The following is a 6,278-nucleotide window of genomic DNA, read 5'->3' as shown; positions in this document are numbered from 1 at the left end:
AGTCAGTAAAAATGCTTGAAATCAAAATGTATGTATTTGGCTAATTCTTTAACTTCATTTTTGGGTTCCGGAGCCAAAATGGCAAAAACGGAACCCTTATAGTTTCGCCATGTCTGTCTGTCTGTCTGTCTGTCTGTCTGTCCGTCCGCGGCTTTGCTCAGGAATTGTCAATGCTAGTAAGCTGTAATTTTGCACGGATATATATGTAAACTATGCCGAAATGGTACAATAAAAAATTAAAAAAAACATATTTTTAGTGTACCTCCCATAGACGTAAAGTGGGGGTGATTTTTTTTCTCATACAATTATAGTGTGGGGTATCGTTTAATAAGTTTTTTAAAACCATCAGGGGTTTGCTAAGACGATTTTTCGATTCAGTGATTTTTTTTGCGAAATAACTTTTAAGTGCAATTTTCATTTTAAAATCGAGCGTCCCCCCCCCCTCTAAAAACCTAAACCGGTGGGTGCAATTTGAAAAAATTCAGGATGGTAGTAAGTATATCAACTTACAAGGAAACATACGGCAAAGTTTGCTTGAAATTTAGTAGTTTAAAGTATATTACCTAAACTTGGAAGATTCCGTATAAAATACGAAATCCCGAAATCCTTAGAAAAATATTAAGTACTTAATTTTTTCGTTATGGCTACGGAACCCTATTTTGGGCGTGTCCGACACGCCCTTGGCCGGTTTTACGTTTAGCTTACGTACATCTTGGAAGTCTAATTTGAGCCACTTTTAGTGGCCAGCTTGTTTTGAAACGTTGGTTAAAATACCTACCTATATAGATTTGACAACGCAAGTACGTACAGTGAACAAAACGTACAGTCCGGAAAAACACACAAAAGTTGACTGGCAGAGATCCCTTCAAGGATAAGTTCGCTTTGTACCAACCACTATTTTTGTAACCTTTTTGTATTTCCTTTTTGTACAATAAAGAGTATAAGTATAAGAAACAAACAAACAAACAAAAGCTAATACCAGTATTTTTTAGGTTAGAATTATCGCCTGTAGTAGCTATAGCTTAGATAGATCAGCGTCTTATAAATAGAGTAACAGTTACCACTACGAATTCATTCATTAGGGCTTAAAATAGCATTACGCACTTCAAAGGAGACTAGGATCGGCTCTTCACGCCTCTCATCCAACACTGACGTACACAGGCAGAATCGCGAAATCGATACACAACACACACAAACATGCTGCTTGCTATCCTCACGGCGCATGCTCGACCTAGGTACCACGAAACGCTCAGCAAGCATCCTTGTCACGCAGGAAGGCCTGAGAAGTGCATTCGTATCCTGTGATTCAATCGTTCCGTGCGATATTATGGTACGGGGTGAGCGGTGCTGTCGCTTTATTTCGCGACTTTCCCAGTAAACATCGCATCAGCTGGTCGAATACGCAGTCTCAAATGCTTTCGAGATATGGCTGATAATTATTCACAATTTCGGACTCTGGCACTTTGTGTATCGAGTATCGGGTTCGGGGATAGTGTGTTGTCGGCGAGCACGAGGATGGACTGCGACCGCTCCGCAGCGACATTGCATCGAGTCGGCTTTGGCCGCTGACTTGGTGCTTTGTGAGTTGTCAGAGTATGCGGTGTATTGTCCAATGAGTGCCTCGTGTAACACAGATGAGTGCCATCCTAAACTCCCTCCGGAACTTGGCTGGCTCGTCGAGGGCCGGCACAGGTGAGCTGAAACAAATTTAATTACGAGAAAATCCCTTACCCTTTGAAGCCATTCAAGTTTTTTATTTGATGCCTGGTCACGTAATTTGTCTTTAGATACTCTTATAAATATACCTATTTATTAATTGACGATATTTACTCGTATTGTACTCTATACTTTAAATATTCATAGAAGATTTTGTTTAACAAAGCAAATAAAATAAGAAAAAAATGTTATACTGTGAGGCATAATTTTTTTAACTGGTATTGAAAAGTGAAGATGTTTTAGATTTAACTGTTTAATTTTTAAATATGAACTTAACCAACGCTTCAAAAATATGTCCCACAGGTTCATATTCCGACGTATTAAGACCGTAGTAATATATTTGAGGGATCAAATTTGGTTCGAATAGACACATATTTTGACACTTGACTGTATGTATGATTGTGGATAACTTCACTGGGTGTGAACAGGCCTCTAAAGTTGGTCTTCTCCGATCAACGAGTACTAATCGTTGATCGGAGTTGGTCTTACGTGAATTCATTTAAATCTGATCAGCAAAAAAATGTCTTAATTATTTTAAAAATTTCTTCTGTTTTATATAAAAAGTATTAAATATTTTTCGCTTTTGTATAATCTAACATGTAGATAATAATATATTTTATATTTATAACGAACTCACGTTGGTTCTAAATTCAGTTCTCATTACAATTTTAAAACATTGTGATTGTGAGGATATTTATAAAAATTTACAATGTCCTACGAAACATGAACATAAAAATACAAAATAATTTAAACTCGTGTTCTTTTCAAAGTCGTTGTTACGAAGTTGGTCTATAAAACTGATATTATTTATATCACTCTTAAACCAAGGTGAAAAGATCTAATTTAAACTGATATATTTCATTTCTTGCAATATAACAAATCGACAATTTAAAAAAATATCAAAATTCAAATACTTTCAAGAAAATCTCAGAGGACCTACTACGAAACTCGAAAATCGAAGTTCATATCGCACCGTTACTTTCACTCGCGTAAGCGTCACTTTCACTCAATGACATAAGCGTCAGCAGGACGGCAGCGCAACATACGAAGTTCGAGTTTTGCACTTCGTGGTATAGAGCCAGTTCTGTCATGTCCTTCCGTCAGTATGTCATGGCCACTGTACTCGTACTCTGGGGTTGTGTACTGTTTCCACAATTGTGTGCTGATTTATTTCTTCACGACGACCAGCGTTTTTATGGCTCCCAGAGTTCGCGGAATTATAGGCAAAGTTGAGTACGTATTTTTTAAAACATTCTTTAGTAAGATATAGCTTGTTATGAATAAGTTAGGTACCAAAAACTTAAGAAGTCATTTATCTATTTTTTATTTATCAACAAAAAGGTTTATTGACACCAATGCGCTGTAAATTTAAAACGCACAACCTGTAAGAGCTGGAAACTAGCTAGGATAGCTACTGAGCATAAACGCATAAACTAATAGTTTCTATAAATTTACTTCAAATGCCGACTTTTAAAAGTAAATAATGTCAATAATGAGGATAACGATCAAACACTGAACAACTGAATTAGAAATAGAAGTGAAAGAATAAACATTGATTAATGAAGTAGAACTTATGAAAAAAACCATATTTATATCTACAAACACGATAATACGTTTAAAAACCTAAAATTATGATTAGCACAAAAATAAACTGTGTGTTAGAACAAATTTCTTGAATATTCAATATTCTTGTCTGAAAAATTGGATATCAATTCCAATATCAGTCGAAATGGTGTTGGTGTGTTTTATTCGAAATGAAATGTCGATTGCGATTAATTTTGACAAATCTAGTACGTTTCTTGATATCGAACGATATGAGGGCTCCGAATTTTAACAAAAACCGTTGCGTGGTATGCATCGGAAATTTTTTCATTTACCGCCATTTTTATTAAAGTCCAGTTTGTCTTGTTACAAAGATTAGCTTGTTTGTTTGAAGACAAAGCAGTGTACCTACATAATTACGTATTAATAAAATTGTGTAATGTTATTAATATTATTAAATTCGCCTGTTATGTTGGTATGTTTTATAAACTCACACTCGTATTTTAATGCTTCTTATTTTGTAACAGTCACATAAACTAGATACTATAACTAAACTATCTTTGAAAAGCTTAACATGACAATTAGAGATAAACAATTGTCTTTCCCAATCCGCACTGGGCCCGCGTGGGAACTATGGCCAAGCCCTCTTGTTCTGAGAGGAGGCCTGTGCCCAGCAGTAGGACGTATATAGGCTGGGATGATGAATTGTCTTTGTCGTCACGTTTAGCAGATTTCGGATTAAGGACAGTCAATTTTGTTACCTAGTTTATGGACACGTCAAAATTACACTCTTTTAGTCGATGTCCCGGCTTCCACTTAAGCCTCAGAAGTAAGAGTATCTACTAGATCACGGGCCTCGTTATTTGACCATTTCTAAGATCCCTTACATTCAAATTTCCCTTGAAATGCAGGTACAAAAGTACAAAATCTATACATATAAAATGATTTGTCCTGAATGACTGACGGATCAACGCACAGCCTAAACCGCTGATCGTAGAGACCTGAAACATGGAGGGTGTGTTCTTTGTATGACGTAGGCATCCGATAAGAAAGGATTTTCCGAAATTCTACTCCTAAGGGGGTGAAAAAGGGGGGCGAAGTTTGTACGGGACAGCGTGATACCTTGGTCCAATCTACTTCAAATCTAGCATAAACATTCTTTAACAGAATTGATGGAAGACGTGTTTGGTATTTTATTGAAATTCAACCCCTGAAGGAGTTAAAAAGGGTTAGAAAGTTATTTTGGGGTTGATTTGCTCTTTATATCAATACTAGTGCTTTTTATTTAAATTACATTTTATTTTGACATAAGTAATATGTCAAAAATAGTTTGAACTCACATAAAAGCTTTGTGCAATGCAAATAAAAGTCTCGAAAGCCACCTTACTATATTAGTACCGCATTTGAAGGTTTCTAAGCTTTAGAGAGGTCATAATTATACACTTTTAGGATACAGCCTCATAAGGACGTAGAGTTCGAAATCTAAACTAATAAAACTAGGGACTGGAGATTCTAAAATTCCACATTCCATTCCAAAGTTAGCCTTGGGGAGGCCTATGTCAGCTAGCAGTGGACGTCTTTTGGCTGACATGATGACGATGATTCCAAAGTTGGTACGAATATGATTACAAAATTTGCACCATCTGTCTCAATCTAAAATAACGTCTGCCAGTTTTTGTATTTCCATATTATCCTCCGAAAAATCAATCAAAACACGGAAAAAAGGATCGCAGAAAGTAAATGTATGTTACTCCAATTTAACGCGAGTGAAGCCGCCGGAAAAAGCTAGTGTATGTAGGTATAAAATGTGACGTATTATCATCGCTACTGGTTTTTTACCAACTACAAACAGTTACAAGTACGATTATCTCCACTTTGACACTCGGCAATTTTACGATGATTGAAATCAAGTTTGGTCATGGCCGCGACAACGTCTTTAATCCGGCTTTGTATATTAATTAGACAAGGTAAAAAGCTTTATAGTAAAAAACAAAACAAATACACATTTGACATAATTTGTTTGTAATTTACCTTTACGATTGAAAACCGAGACATTACGAGTGTCACATACATATTTAGTAGGTATCTGTAAATCGTCAAGCGAGAACAGCGATTTGAACAGGCTCAGACTGTGAGCCTTAAACCCGCTTCGTACGATTCAATTCTGAGGAACCCAAAATCCACATCTCCCGTATCGCTTACAGTGACTGCCCCATCCAAACTCTCGCCAGGAGCCTCCTAGAGGCTCTCGGCACGAGTCTTGGCTGGTAAAGGCTGCAGGAGTGCTAACCATCCACATTCTCCATTTATTCAGTTACTTTCCTCTCTTTTGATTTGCACCCGAAAAACGACACAAAGCGGAACGACAGCGAAGCGAAGTGAGGGAAGACGAGAGGACACGAGCGCACCGTCCTCACCTCACACTCGCGTTCCTCGTGTAACCTTGTGGAGAGTCTGGATGGGGCATAAGGTTTGAAGAGGGTCTATGGTTTGGAGATCAGCTTTCGTAGGCCCTGATGATTCTGTTGGTCGGTAGCGGGCGACGCCGGCGCGCGGTTCGGCGTGGCTCCGGCGGGCGAGGGCGCGGGCGAAGGCGGCTACGCGGAGTGGCTTCACGCTATGCGGCTCGTAGCTCGACTGCCCGCCGGCGTGCCACATCATTTTCGCAAAAAGGTATGGAATACATATAGGGTAAATCGTCGATTACTGACCACCTTTCAATAACTGGCCACCTTATACTAAAACTGAATTCTATTTATATGTGACCACAATTAGGTTACGTTTCCACCAAATATGTGCGAGGATGTGTTGCGAGGAATGTGTTTTTCATGAACCAATAGAAACGGTTCATTTACCTCGCCTCGCTCCGCTCGCCAGTTTCCACCAGAGATGTGCTGTGCGAGGATAGGTAAATGAAGCGTTTCTATTGGTTCATGAAAAGCACATTCCTCGCACATCTGTGGTCAAACTCACGCCTTAAGCTGGGATTATTGTGAATTAACAAAAAGTAAATTAATGTC

Source organism: Choristoneura fumiferana, chromosome 11 (genome assembly GCF_025370935.1).
Source record: "Choristoneura fumiferana chromosome 11, NRCan_CFum_1, whole genome shotgun sequence".
Taxonomy (NCBI): Eukaryota; Metazoa; Arthropoda; class Insecta; order Lepidoptera; family Tortricidae; genus Choristoneura; species Choristoneura fumiferana.
This window is presented reverse-complemented; position numbering follows the sequence as displayed.